The sequence below is a fragment of the Gopherus evgoodei genome, chromosome 21, assembly GCF_007399415.2.
Source record: "Gopherus evgoodei ecotype Sinaloan lineage chromosome 21, rGopEvg1_v1.p, whole genome shotgun sequence".
NCBI classification, from domain to species: Eukaryota; Metazoa; Chordata; order Testudines; family Testudinidae; genus Gopherus; species Gopherus evgoodei.
Window position 1 is genome coordinate 1,383,516 of NC_044342.1, and position 14,266 is coordinate 1,397,781.

The following is a 14,266-nucleotide window of genomic DNA, read 5'->3' on the forward strand; positions in this document are numbered from 1 at the left end:
GTCAAGCTCCATGCTCGCTGCGAGCCATGTGTACAGGTACTAGTTCAGGGGTAATGTCTCTATCCTGGCACCTATGACTAATGGGCTTGGAGTGACCGTCCAGAGGATCTCCTGGCCTGGGGATGGCCCATTCACACCAGAGGGCACTGTCAGCCCTCCCTGGCTAGCTGGTGATGGACTACATGGTGTGACGGTGGCAGGCCCAGGCAGCTGGCATTAGAACTAACAAACTCGTCACTGGAGACCAGACTGTTCACCTGTGTGTTAGTTTCGCTCAGAAGAGGGATGAGTCTTACAAGAGCATATTTAGAGTTTACAGTCTATGAAATGCTTGAACATTGCTGCCTGCATCAATCTCACAAGCAGTGTCTGTGTTCCAGGCTATAGGGAAACATGAACATTTCGCTTTATAACATTTGTCAAAGTTAGACTCAGGTCTCACAGTTTGTCAGACCACTCTGTTTTATTAGCACAGCGCTCTGCTAATAACATGAGCACCATGCAAGACACACACTATCTTATTTATACAGATAAAAGGGCGAGCACTTAACAAGATAACAAAGGAAGCAGAATCTGATAAGTTTACCTGGGCTAGACATGCATATCTTATTTCCTTCCTAACTATTACTGATCTTCTGTTAATGTTTCACCATTAGCACCATTGTTTATACCTATTGTTTCTTTTCCTGGCACCTGTATTGCAACATTTCTTATTTCTGCTTAAAGGTACATATATCATTTCTTTAATCCATTCTTATTTTTACAATATAATTCATTCTACTATTGATTGAAAGTGTTTGCTCTGAACTTGGGCGCCCAGGCCTGGGAATCTCCACCCCCACTTCCAGCATCCATCCAGACGGACTATCAAAATCAGATGGGCTATCCCAGACCATTACAATACAATAAAATGGTTAATAGCCCTCTGACCACTGGGAAATGTGACGTGCAAGGACGTGCTGTGGGCTTGGATGCTGAATGACGTCAATAAAAGGAAGCCACAAGACAATTTTCTGTCTTTTGGGCTGTTTGACGTCTGAGTGGGCTAGAGCCACCAAACTGGCAGCAGTGTTCCCCAGGGGCTCCCCTGAGAGACACTTTGAACTGATAGACCACTACAGCTCTGGTGCTCTTCAGAGTTAGATGGCAACTCATCGGGGTGTGTATGTCTGCCTGCTTTAGCATGGAAATAACTCTCTTATTCCTTTTTTCTAGTTCATAAACCTTATATAATTCATTAAGAACATAAGAACAGGCAGACTGGGTCAGACCAAAGGTCCATCTAGCCCAGCATCCTGTCTTCTGACAGTGGCCAATGCCAGGTGCCCCAGAGGGAATGAACAGAACAGATCATCAAGTGATCAATTCACTGTTGCTCATTCCCAGTTTCTGGCAAACAAGCTAGGGACACCATCCCAGCTAATAGCCATTGATGGACCTATCCTCCATGAATTTATCTAGTTCTTTTTTGAACCCTGTTATAATCTTGGCCTTCACAACGTCCTCTGGCAAAGTGTTCCACAAGTTGACTGTATGTTGTGTGAAGAGATACTTCCTTTTATTTGTTTTAAACCTTCTGCCTACTAACTTCATTTGGTAACTCCTAGCTCTTATGTTATGAGAAGGAGAAAATAACACTTCCTTATTTACTTTCTCCACACCAGTCATGATGTTATAGACTTCTATCATATCCCCCTTAATCGTCTCTTTTCCAAGCTGAAAAGTCCGTTTTATTAATCTCTCCTCAAATGGAAGCTGTTCCACACCCCTCATCATTTTTGTTGCCCCTTTCTGAACCTTTTCCAATTCCAATATATCTTTTTTGAGATGGGGCGACCACATCTGCACACAGTATTCAATGTGTGGACATACCATGGATACAGAACTGGCTACAGGCGTTGTTTGGTGTAATTGATCCAGAATAAGGCTATGTCTCCACTACCAAATTTGTCAGTATAACTTATGCCACTCAGGGGTGTGAAAAAAACACGTGACACAAGTTACGCCGACAGAAGTGGCGGTGTGCACAGCGCTATGTCGACAGGAGAGCTTCTTCTGCTAACGTAGATACCACTGCTCGTTGGGTGTGGCTGAATTATGCCAATGGGAGAGCTCTCTCCCATCTGCACAGAGCAGCTACATGAATGACCTTACAGCGGTGCAGCTGCATCGGTACAGCTACGTTGCTGTAAGCTCGTTTAGTGAGACAAGGCCTAAGTGACTGGTCTCTGGGGACAGGGAGCATCCTGAATGTGGGGAGTTTTGGTGCCATGACTACTTATCACTAAGTCCGGTTTCTCTTGGTGGATAGACTGGAGCATAGGGGACTGTCTGTGACTCCAGGATATGGGCGTGGTGAAATCTAATCACAGAACACATCACCAGTAGGGTGTCTACCTCTTTCAGCGAGCCTGCCCTGAGATTGGCAACCCTAGTCACATGCCACTCCTGGCACTGTGCCTCCAGGCCCCGTTGTGTACCCTCGCCCCATCCCAGAACAGTCCATGGGAACCCGTGAAAGCCAGACACGAACAACCGAACCCACATGGAGGCAGAGATGGCCATAGTAACCGGCCGATGCTCACGCCGACTGCTATGAGACACAGCCTGCAGAATCAGCATAACACAGGGCAGAAGAAGACCCTCTGTAGCCTTTCCCATAGGAGACGTCTTGGGGTGCGGAGGAATATCAGGAAGGCCCGGATCCTGGGGTGCCAGCCAGCTCTGCAACGGGATGAATTCTGGGAGGGGAAACCTGTTGCTTAGCCAGACATGGGAACTATCAGTGAGTGTCGGCCCTATCTGGCAGCATCTGAGTTCGGTTGCTCCTGTCCCCATCGGTATCGGGGGCTCTCTCTTGTTTCCACGGGAAGCGCAATAAACCCTCTCTTGGTTTTGTTCACCGTGCGCACGAGGGCTGGATGTGACACTGTCACAGTGGGTTAAGGAAAAACAGGGGTACGCTGCTCTCCTGAGGGCTGAGGAGGTGGGATTTCTGTGAGTAGCCAGCAGCAGGGGCTGGGTGTCACAGGGGAGGGTTCCAGGAGACTCGGGGGCAGCTGCCGTTAATCTGGAGGCCGGGTAACAAGATCACTCACAGTCCTGATTACCCCAAGAACCATCCCACACAACTCCCCCCCCAGAGCCAGGGATGGAACCCAGGAGTCCTGGCTCCCAGCTCCCCTTCATGTAACCACTAGAGCCCACTGTCCCTCCCACCCCCCGAAGCCCTAAGACAGAGGCAGTAATAACTGCAGATTAGAAACCATGTTGCAGGGTTTAAAAGGCCCCATGACCAATTCCCCCACCCCTCACTGAGCCAGTCAGTCCCCTGCTGTGGGGCTGGATCAGAGCTGGCACCCCTGAAAGGGGAAAGGCCCCACATCCGATTTCCTATCCCATGATCCAGCCAGTCTCCCTCCGTAGGGCCTTTCTGCACTACAATCAGGGTCCACTGAGTCGTTGTCTGCTCTGCCAGGGCTGGGCAGGGCAGTTCGGTGGGAAGAGAGGAGAAGAGTTTCCATAGCAAAACCATGAGGAAATCCCACACCAGCGCCTTATCCAATGTCTACTGAAATGAATGGACTCCTCTAGAGTGACCAGACAGCAAATTTAAAAAATCGAGACCGGGGTGGGGGGTAATAGGAGCCTATATAAGAAAAAGACCCAAAAATCAGGACTGTCCCTATAAAATTGGGACATCTGGTCACCCTAGACTCCCCTCCCCCTCCCTCCAAGGGTCTGGGGTCAATGGACCCCTTTCCGCTCCCCCAAATAAGGAGAGAAACTAGCCCTAGAGGAGCAGGTGGAATGAGAAAGCCTTTCCTGAGCTGCAGACCACTAGCAGAATGTGAGGGGTTTGTCTCCCTCTACTGGCCAGTCCATGTAACAGGATAAGAGTCTACTAGTGGAGCTCTTCCTGGACTCCCCTTCGAGCTACAAAGATTGTCCTAATGTCTACCCTTAATCTCCTTGCTGCCGATTAACCCATCACTTCTTGTCCTGCCCTCACTGGACATGGAGAACCATTGATCCGCATCCCCATTAGAACAGCCCTTCACATACAGGTCCCCCCTCCATCTTCATTTCTCAAGACCCAACATGCTCAGGTTTTTCACCTTTCCTCCTAGGGCGGGTTTTTGAAACCATTTCCAGACTCATTGTTTTAACACCAGGTTCAAACTCCCACAAACCAAGAGGTGGGAGGCGTCACTGGGAACTGGACAATTATTTTGGTAGTTTGCCATGTTGTTGTAGCCGTGTCGGTCCCAGGATATTAGAGAGACAAGGTGGAGGAGAGGAAGGCTTTTATTCACGTCTGTTCGGGAAAGGGACTGGCTTTGACTTGTGTTTAGCTTGGACACGCTGGAGAACTTTTCCCAGACCAGAAGAATAGATCTGTGTTGAAAGCTCATCTCTTTCTCACCAGCAGAAATTGGTCCAATAAAAGCCATTTCTGCACCCACCTTGTCTCTAATTATTTTTCAATAAATTTTTGATTACATTTTAATATTTTTCCTTATTTTATCCGTCTCACAACTGTTTTTGACTGGAATTTCATTGACCACATGGGAACAAAATTGCAACCAAATTTCCTCTTTCCTTTCCTACCAGCCCTGAAGCTGATCAGACAGTTTCAAAAATCCAACCTGATTCTCCCCACTCGGTGCATGCGTGAGCCACTCCCCCCACACACAAATATTTTAAGTAATTTTTCCAGCAGAAAATGCTATGAGCTTTGGAAAACCTGGAAATTTTCTTGTTATTTTGAGGGAGGAATAAAAAAAAGTTAGGATTGAATTTTCCAGAAAACAATGTCATACATGTTTTGACCAATTATAAAACTGGACCAATTTTTTTCAAATTTTGCGATTCTGATGCAAATATTTGAATATATATTGCTTTAAAAATATGAAGAGGAGGTGTTTTTGGATAACACCTTCATGATATTGTCTCCCCAAATTTCAACCAGCTCTAAAGTGGTTGAAAATCGGCAGTGTGTAGTGGGAAGTATCAGGGAAAATGTCATTTGGTGGGTTTTTTTTTCAGATCTGGATGAAATTTTTTGTTGGAGTTTAAATTTTAACTCCCCTCCCCACCATGTCACAAAAAGAAAGGAACAAAACTTCCATGACATTTTTCCCCTTGATTTTTAGTCAAATCAAGCAGTTTGTAGAACAGATCAGAAATTTCCCATATACCTTTTTAACCAAAGTGTACATTTTCAAAGGGCGGGGGTGTCATAGTATAATTCCCAAATCTGGACCTTAGCATTCAGGATATAGGTACTAGCATAAAGTCCTCTAAGCTTAATTACCAGCTTAGATCTGATAGGCTGCCACCAATCAGGACTTAGTGTAGAGCGCCTGATAGACTCTGGTCTCCCCCAGTACCTTCCCTGGGGACCCCAAGACCCAGATTCCCTGAGTCTCACAACAAAGGGGAATAAACCATTCCCTTCCCCCCTCCCTTCTTCCTCCCAGCTCTTTCCCACCCTGGGAACACTAGGAGATCGCCTGATTCAACTTCTTGAATCACCACACCAAGAAGAGTGTTACCTTCCCCCTCATCCAGAGGTAATACAAGCTGCGTGAATATAACACAAAGAGAAAATTTATCCTTCCCTTCTCCCCACCAATTCCCTTGAACCTTAACTAGGAGAAAAAAATCAAACAGGTCTTAAAAAGCAAAACTTTTAATAAAAAAGAAAGAAAAAAAGTAAAAGGTTTATCTCTGCACTTTAGATGGTAAACAGTTACAGGGTCTTTCAACTTATAAACAATAGAAAGAAACTTTCTCCAGCAGAAACACAATTTAAGCTACTTCCAGCAAGTACACATATGCAAATAAGAAAACAAATTAAAAGACTATAACTGCCTTTTTTCTTACTCACAATTCTGAATAGATAAGAGACTGTAGCAGGGAGATTGGCAGAAACCTGGTTGCACCTCTAGTCCCATCCAGGACCCAGAGAGAACAAAACCAAACCCCAAACCCACAAACAAAGGCTTCCCTCCACGAGATTTGAAAGTATCTTGTCTCCTGATTGGTCCTCTGGTCAGGTGTTTGCAGATCACTGTTTGTTAACCCTTAGCTATCTGTTTATGACAGGGGGGGAGGAATGGTTTTGAAAACTTTTGAGGGAATCACCAAAAAAATGAAATGAAAAAATCTTTAATTACCAGAACAAACCTCTAAGTTTTGGCAGCTCCAAATTCAGACTGTCAGACTTTCTAGAAGATGCTTTACAGAATCACAGAGAGACAAGGCGGGTGAGGTGGTATCTTTTATTGGACCAGCCTGTCTCATCCACCTTGCCTTTCTAAAGTCCTGAGACCCGGCGATTCGTTTTTAAAGCTAAAACCTACGATGGCTGACGGGACCCGTTTAAGGTTTTCAAATGATGTGCATAAGGAAACACTAATAAGACATTATTTATTGATTGGCTTTACCATGAGCCCATCACCATAGTGGCTCGGCTCTAGACACAGCTCCCAGGGGATAAATCCATACGGCTCCTTTTACGGCTGGGAAATTGAGGCAGAGAGCAAAGAAGGTGCTTGCCTAAGGTTAATCCTCCAGCTTTCTCATTGTTTTCTGGATCCAGGGGATGTACACCGAGACTCTGGTGAACATCCTGTGGTGGGGGGGGACCATCTTTTCTGCCGAAAGAGACAATGCCCTGAGCTGTCCCGTCACAAACCAAGGGGCCCCCGGAGTCGCCCTGCAAAATAAACATCAGGTGTTCAAGCTGGTTTCAGCTGTCCTTCCCATGGGTGGGTGTCCCTTGGTACAGCTCAGAGTCTCAGCGTCGCCCCCTGCTGGGCTGAGCTGGGAGGACATGTGCAGGGCAAGAGGGATATTTACCTGAAAGGATGATTTCTCGACTTCCCTGGGGTCGCCTACGCAGAGCATGGAAGTGGGGATGAACTGTGGGTAATGTGTGCACCTGTCCGCCTTCAGCATATATACCTGCCCGGTATATAAAAGCAAGTTATTCCAATGGTTAGGAAAGATAGAAAATGTGGCAAAAGACCACCTTGGCTTACCCTTGAGATCTTGCGTGACCTACAAAATAAAAAGGCGTCATATAAAAAATGGAAACTAGGTCAGATCACGAAGGATGAATATAGGCAAATAACACAGGAATGCAGAGGCAAGATTAGAAAAGCAAAGGCACAAAATGAACTCAAACTAGCTATGGGAATAAAGGGAAACAAGAAGACTTTTTATCAATACATTAGAAGCAAGAGGAAGACTAAGGACAGGGTAGGCCCACTGCTCAATGAGGAGGGGGAAACAGTAACGGGAGACTTGGAAATGGCAGAGATGCTTAATGACTTCTTTGTTTCGGTCTTCACTGAGAAGTCTGAAGGAATGTCTAGTATAGTGAATGCTTACGGGAAGAGGGTAGGTTTAGAAGAGACAATAAGGAAAGAGCAAGTAAAAAATCACTTAGAAAAGTTAGATGCCTGCAAGTCACCAGGGCCTGATGAAATGCATCCTAGAATACTCAAGGAGTTAATAGAAGAGGTATCTGAGCCTCTATCTATTATCTTTGGGAAATCATGGGAGACGGGGGAAATTCCAGAAGACTGGAAGGGGGCAAATATAGTGCCCATCTATAAAAAGGGAAATAAAAACAACCCAGGAAACTACAGACCAGTTAGTTTAACTTCTGTGCCAGGGAAGATAATGGAGCAGGTAATCAAAGAAATCATCTGCAAACACTTGGAAGGTGGTAAGGTGATAGGGAATAGCCAGCATGGATTTGTAAAGAAAAAATCATGTCAAACTAATCTGATAGCGTTCTTTGATAGGATAACGAGCCTTGTGGATAAGGGAGAAGCGGTGGATGTGATATACCTAGACTTTAGTAAGGCATTTGATATGGTCTCGCTTGATATTCTTATAGATAAACTAGGAAAGTACAATTTAGATGGGGCACTATAAGATGGGTGCATAACTGGCTGGATAACCGTACTCAGAGAGTAGTTGTTAATGGCTCCCAATCCTGCTGGAAAGGTATAACAAGTGGGGTTCCGCAGGGGTCTGTTTTGGGACCGGTTCTGTTCAATATCTTCATCAATGATTTAGATGTTGGCATAGAAAGTACGCTTATTAAGTTTGCGGATGATACCAAACTGGGAGGGATTGCAACTGCTTTGGAGGACAGGGTCAAAATTCAAAATGATCTGGACAAATTGGAGAAATGGTCTGAGGTAAACAGGATGAAGTTCAATAAAGATAAATGCAAAGTGCTCCACCTAGGAAGGAACAATCAGTTTCACACATACAGAATGGGAAGAGACTGTCTAGGAAGGAGTATGGCAGAAAGAGATCTAGGGGTCATAGTAGACCACAAGCTTAATATGAGTCAACAGTGTGATACTGTTGCAAAAAAAGCAAACGTGATTCTGGGATGCATTAACAGGTGTGTTGTAAACAAGACACGAGAAGTCATTCTTCCGCTCTACTCTGCGCTGGTTAGGCCTCAACTGGAGTATTGTGTCCAGTTCTGGGCACCGCATTTCAAGAAAGATGTGGAGAAATTGGAGAGGGTCCAGAGAAGAGCAACAAGAATGATTAAAGGTCTTGAGAACATGACCTATGAAGGAAGGCTGAAGGAATTGGGTTTGTTTAGTTTGGAAAAGAGAAGACTGAGAGGGGACCTGAAAGCAGTTTTCAGGTATCTAAAAGGGTGTCATCAGGAGGAGGGAGAAAACCTGTTCGCCTTAGCCTCCAATGATAGAACAAGAAGCAATGGGCTTAAACTGCAGCAAGGGAGATTTAGGTTGGACATTAGGAAAAAGTTCCTAACTGTCAGGGTAGTTAAACACTGGAATAGATTGCCTAGGGAGGTTGTGGAATCTCCATCTCTGGAGATATTTAAGAGTAGGTTAGATAAATGTCTGTTAGGGATGGTCTAGACAATATTTGGTCCTGCCATGAGGGCAGGGGACTGGACTCGATGACCTCTCGAAGTCCCTTCCAGTCCTAGAGTCTATGAGTCTATGAGCACCTTCAGGTTGACCTCCTGCAGCGTGCTTGGCAGGGAAAACCCCTGGCCCGGGTATTCCCCCAGCCCACTACATAGCAGATGTCTCTTAGCATCATCTCTTCGCTGGCCTCAGGCAGAGGGACAAGTTGCACGGCCTTTGTCAGCTTCGCTTTGCCCTTCAGCTGCAAAGAGAGTGGGCAAGGGAAAGGGTGGTAGCAAGGCCTAGCGGATAAAGCACCGGGATGGGAGCCAGGAGATCTGGGATCTGCTCTTGGCTCTTCCAATGCTCTTGGGCGAACCATGGCCCCGCTCTGTGCCTCAGTTTCCCCACCAATTGTTTGTCTATTTATAGCATGAGCTCTTTGGGGCAGGGCTGTGCCTCACTGTGTCTGTGAAGTGTCTGGCACAATGGGGCCCTGATCTCAGTCAGGGTCTGTGCAACATCTGGCACAATGGGGTTCTGATCTTGTTTGGGCTCTGGGCAGCACCCGGCACAATGGGGCCCTGATTTTGATCTAAGTGTCACCATAATACAAACAACTTCTGAAACCACATTTTTTGAAGAATTTTTATTGGGCGGGGTCAAGACTGTGTATATGTGATAAAGACACCGCTCCCTTCTGCAGGAGGGGATGAGATCCCTGCCCGGTATATGTCTGGAGAGGGGAATAACTGATCAATTTACAGGGGGAAAAACTCTATTTCACCCCATTCTGAATTTTTCATATTTTATAAAAAAATGGATGAAAAATGAAAAATTTCAGTTAAAAATCTATTTTGAAATTTTTGAGATTCTTTCTGTCGCTTTGAACTTTTTTCTTGTAGTGAAAAGCAAAACAAGAAATCAAAAAGGACTCGAGTGTGGGACTGTGGGGGGGGACCCCACTTTCCGCACATTTTTATAGTATAGAGGGAAAAGAAAACATGTCTATTGTTTTTTACTTCGTAACAATTTTTTGCCAGTGGGGAAAAATAAATAAGGGAGAGAATTTTTTTCTCTGTTACTCCCTCTCACTTTTTTATCTTTTATCTCTAACTGAGTGTTGGAGGCAGGGGAGTGAAAAGTAGAAAATTTCTCCAGTGTTTGAAAACATAATAAAAAAAACAGAAAAAAAATTCTTTTGTAATTTTATCATTTTGATTTTTTTTTTTACAGGAGCAGTTAGGCAAACCCCCCATTTCTGACCAAAAAACAAACAAACAAAAAAGGTCTTGAGTAAAAATGTAAATACCCTGAATGTGGGGTCATTATTATTATGCTTTATTAGGTGTATTACGGTAGCACCTAGACCTCAGTTATGACCCACAACCCCATTGTGCCAGGTGCTGTCCATTATTTATTAGATGTATTACGGTAGCACCTTGGGCCCCAGTCACGACCCATGAGCACACTGTGCCAAGCACTGCATAAACACAGAGCAAAGTGACAGTCCATGCCTCAAAGAGCTGATGCTCTAAGACAAGAGCTACCAGAAAGAGAGACAGACAGACACACAAACAGGGATGTAATAGGAGAAAATCAGTCACTGGGACCTTGAGTAACATGAGGTCGTTCTCCCACGTCTTGTTGTACTTTGGGTGGGGGATTTTCCGTCGGACGGCCAGGCATTGCTGGCTCCGCTCCCGCTTGGTCACGTTGTGAGCTCCCAGATACACCACGATTTTTCTGGGAAGGCAGAGAGGCGTGGCTGGGAATGGGATAGAGTTGGGTGCTCCTAGATCCCACCTGCCTCTCCTACCCAAAAGCCATCCATGCTGCCCCAACCTTCTGGGGTGTTAAAATAGGAACCAGAGCCTGAGATTTTCAAAGTCACTAAAAGCAGCTGCATTAAAACAGTTATGTACAGAGAGAGGAATTGGTGTCAGTAGAGTTCAGAATTAACATCTCCATGGACCTGAATGAGGGTGGAGCTATTATTGTCGAGTCATGCATGAGGACTTACCCTATGGCAGTGTGCTCTGGTGGGTAGAGTGCTGGAGGGGGACTCAGGAAACCTGGGTTCTATTCACAGGCCTGGTGGATGACCTTGGACAAGTCATTGCCCCATTTCACGCCTCAGTTTCCCCATCTGTAGAATGGGGATTTGTATATTCCAAGGCCACAAGGCATGACTGTAGTTATCTAGTCTGACCTCCTTTTCTTGGTTAAGCTAAAAAGATTTAACTCCTTGAATCACTCACTCTAAGGCAGATTTTCCAATCTTTTAATCATTCTTGCGGTTCTTCCCTTTCCCATGTGTCAACATCTTTCCTGAATTGTGGGGTGCCAGAACTGGACACGAGATCCCAGCAGTGGTTGCACCAGGGCTAAATCCAGAGATAAAAGAACCCCTCTACTCCTACTCAAAATTCCCCTTTTTCTACATCCCCAGGATAATGATCCCAACCCCTTTTGTCAAGTGCTTTGCGATCTCCAGATAGCAAGAGCTAGATATTATAATTAACCTCGCATGGGATGAGATTTGCAAAGCTGTCAAGGGATTTTAGGCCCCCCATTTAATTTTAATGGGGATTGGCCACTATATTAACACTTCCTGGTCCTCCCTAGGACTGGGGGGGACAAAGAACTCTGTGGCTGAGATTTGGAGATTTGGACCCTTCTGGTTTGGCATAACAGGAATGAGTTGTCCAGTTCCCCTAGATGGCTTAAAAACACCTGCCCATGAGCTTGACTTACGTCCACAGAGACAGCCTGGAACGAGAGCCCTGCCTCTGTTCATCTCAGCCAGGCTGTTAACTCTGAACCCTACTGGTGACACATTAAATATCAACACTTAATTCCACTTTAGTGGACACTCAGGCAGTGTAAACATTCCCACCTACTCCCACGGGCAGTAAGCCACAACTGACCCCTTTTGGGGAATTCACCAGGAGGCAACAACTTTGAAATTGAGGGTCAAGACGCAGGCACTTACCTTAGGTCACAGTGGGCAGCCGTCAGCACAAAGTCCTTTTGGATCAGGAATCCTCCACACCTTTCGTGCCCATGCTTCATGCTGATGTTGAGGAAAGCCATGTAGGGTTTGGAGTGAGCCCGGGCTTCCTTTCCCCCAGTGATCCACCCTGGCGGAGATATCCCCACATCAGGATAGATTTAATGTCAGCCTCTGGGCAGGTTAGCTTGACTCAAGAACAATGCACACCTCTGTGTCCATGTGGGCAGGGGCCTGCATCTCCCCCTGTGGCTAAGCAACTTTAGCAATGGCATCAGCTTGGCCTCAGCCTTCTCCAACTCATGGCATCCCACCTGGGTCCTAGGGTGAGCATAATGCCCAAGGCAGAAGTGTCTGACTCTAGGGAGGAGCCAGGATGTGGTAACAGCCACAACAGCACTGAACAGGTCCTGATTCCCCCCGTACTCACCGGTCAGAACCCCTGGGGGCAGGAAAAAAGCCGTGGGGAGCAGGAGCAGAAGCTGCATTATCAGAGCCATCCAGGGAAAGGGACTGTGCATCTGCCTCAGCTCTAGGTGATTTATAGACCCAGCAGGAAACCTGCAGGCCATGCATACATGCTCATCTGAGCGGCAGGTTCAGACTCTGTTCAATCACAGCTGACCACACAGGCTGCGGGGAAAGACAGGCTGTGCGTCAGCCCAGCAACTGGGTCCCTGCACAGCTGGATGGATGATGGACAGAGAAGTCTCCAGTACGGGGATGTGTCCTGCAGGATCCAGGGTTGCTCTGGGTGCTGGCTCACATCTGGACACATCTGAGGCTCTTACTCACCTGGCTCCATCCTCGCTCAGCTCCCTGCCCATGTCTCTGTGCTGGGGGCTGTGTGTGGCAGTAACTGATCTGGCTGGTGAGTAGGAATGTGGTTCTTTGATCTTTCTCAGGGTGGCCCAGCTGGGAGCAGGGTGGGACTGTGCAGACCTGCCATGTGCCTCGATCATAGCGACCCTGGCGGGAGGGTTTCTGAGAAGCCCCCTGAAAAGTCTGTGACCACACGAAGGGGATGTGGCAGGCTCTGTGACACTGTATAGCTGGGAGCTATGACTGTGCAGCACCAGAGGGGAAATGACACAACAGAGCCATAGAACCCAGGAGTCCTGGCTCCCAGACCCCCGCCCCCCCGCTCTAACCACTAGACACTACTCCCCTCCCAGAGTCAGGAGAGAACCCAGGAATCCTGGCCCCCAGATGTCCCTGCTCCAATCACTAGACCCCACCCCACTCCCAGTGCTCCCTGCTGTCAGGAGGGGATGCCTGGTGTTATGTGGAGCTCGACCAGGGAGCAGAGGTGCACCCATCCCCCGATCCCTTCCCTTTGCCTCCCCTTCTGCAGGGGATCGTGGTGGTGTCTCTGCTCTGAAGGGTCCATATTGTCATGGGTGGGGGTGGGTGGCAGGACCGCCTCATGCCCCCATCCCCCACACACACAGCCCGACAACCTGCCCAGACTCCCAGATGTGCTCTAACAACCTGTGTTAGTGGCCATCACAGCCCCAGACCCCCTTAATGCCCTCCCCATCCTGCCGTCCTCTGTGACTCTGCGCACACCCCTTTAACTCCCGCCACCCTCCCCTTCAACCCCCTCAAATCCCCACCGAACGCCCTGAAAATCCGCCACCCGCCCCTTTAACTCCAACCTCCCCTTTAATTCTCTGAGCATTCCGCCTTAACTCCCCCAACTTCCCCTTTAACTCCAACCTCCCCTTTAATTCTCTGAGCATTCCGCCTTAACTCCCCCAACCTCCCCTTTAACTCCAACCTCCCCTTTAATTCTCTGAGCATTCCGCCTTAACTCCCCCAACCTCCCCTTTAACTCCAACCTCCCCTTTAATTCTCTGAGCATTCCGCCTTAACTCCCCCAACCTCCCCTTTAACTCCAACCTCCCCTTTAATTCTCTGAGCATTCTGCCTTAACTCCCCCAACTTCCCCTTTAACTCCAACCTCCCCTTTAATTCTCTGAGCATTCCGCCTTAACTCCCCCAACCTCCCCTTTAATCCCTAACCTCCCCTTTAATTCTCTGAGCATTCCGCCTTAACTCCCCCAACCTCCCCTTTAATCCCTAACCTCCCCTTTAATTCTCTGAGCATTCCGCCTTAACTTCCCCAACCTCCCCTTTAATCCCTAACCTCCCCTTTAATTCTCTGAGCATTCCGCCTTAACTTCCCCAACCTCCCCTTTAATCCCTAACCTCCCCTTTAATTCTCTGAGCATTCCGCTTTAATTCCCCCAACCTCCCCTTTAATCCCTAACCTCCCCTTTAATTTTCTGAGCATTCCGCTTTAATTCCCCCAACCTCCCCTTTAATCCCT

At 47.1% G+C, this 14,266-nt stretch overlaps 1 pseudogene; it reads right to left on the reverse strand.

The window, feature by feature from the left end:
* Window positions 1-6,089: 6,089 nt before the first annotated feature.
* On the reverse strand, window positions 6,090-13,081 carry LOC115637982 (annotated as a pseudogene).
* Window positions 13,082-14,266: the final 1,185 nt, after the last annotated feature.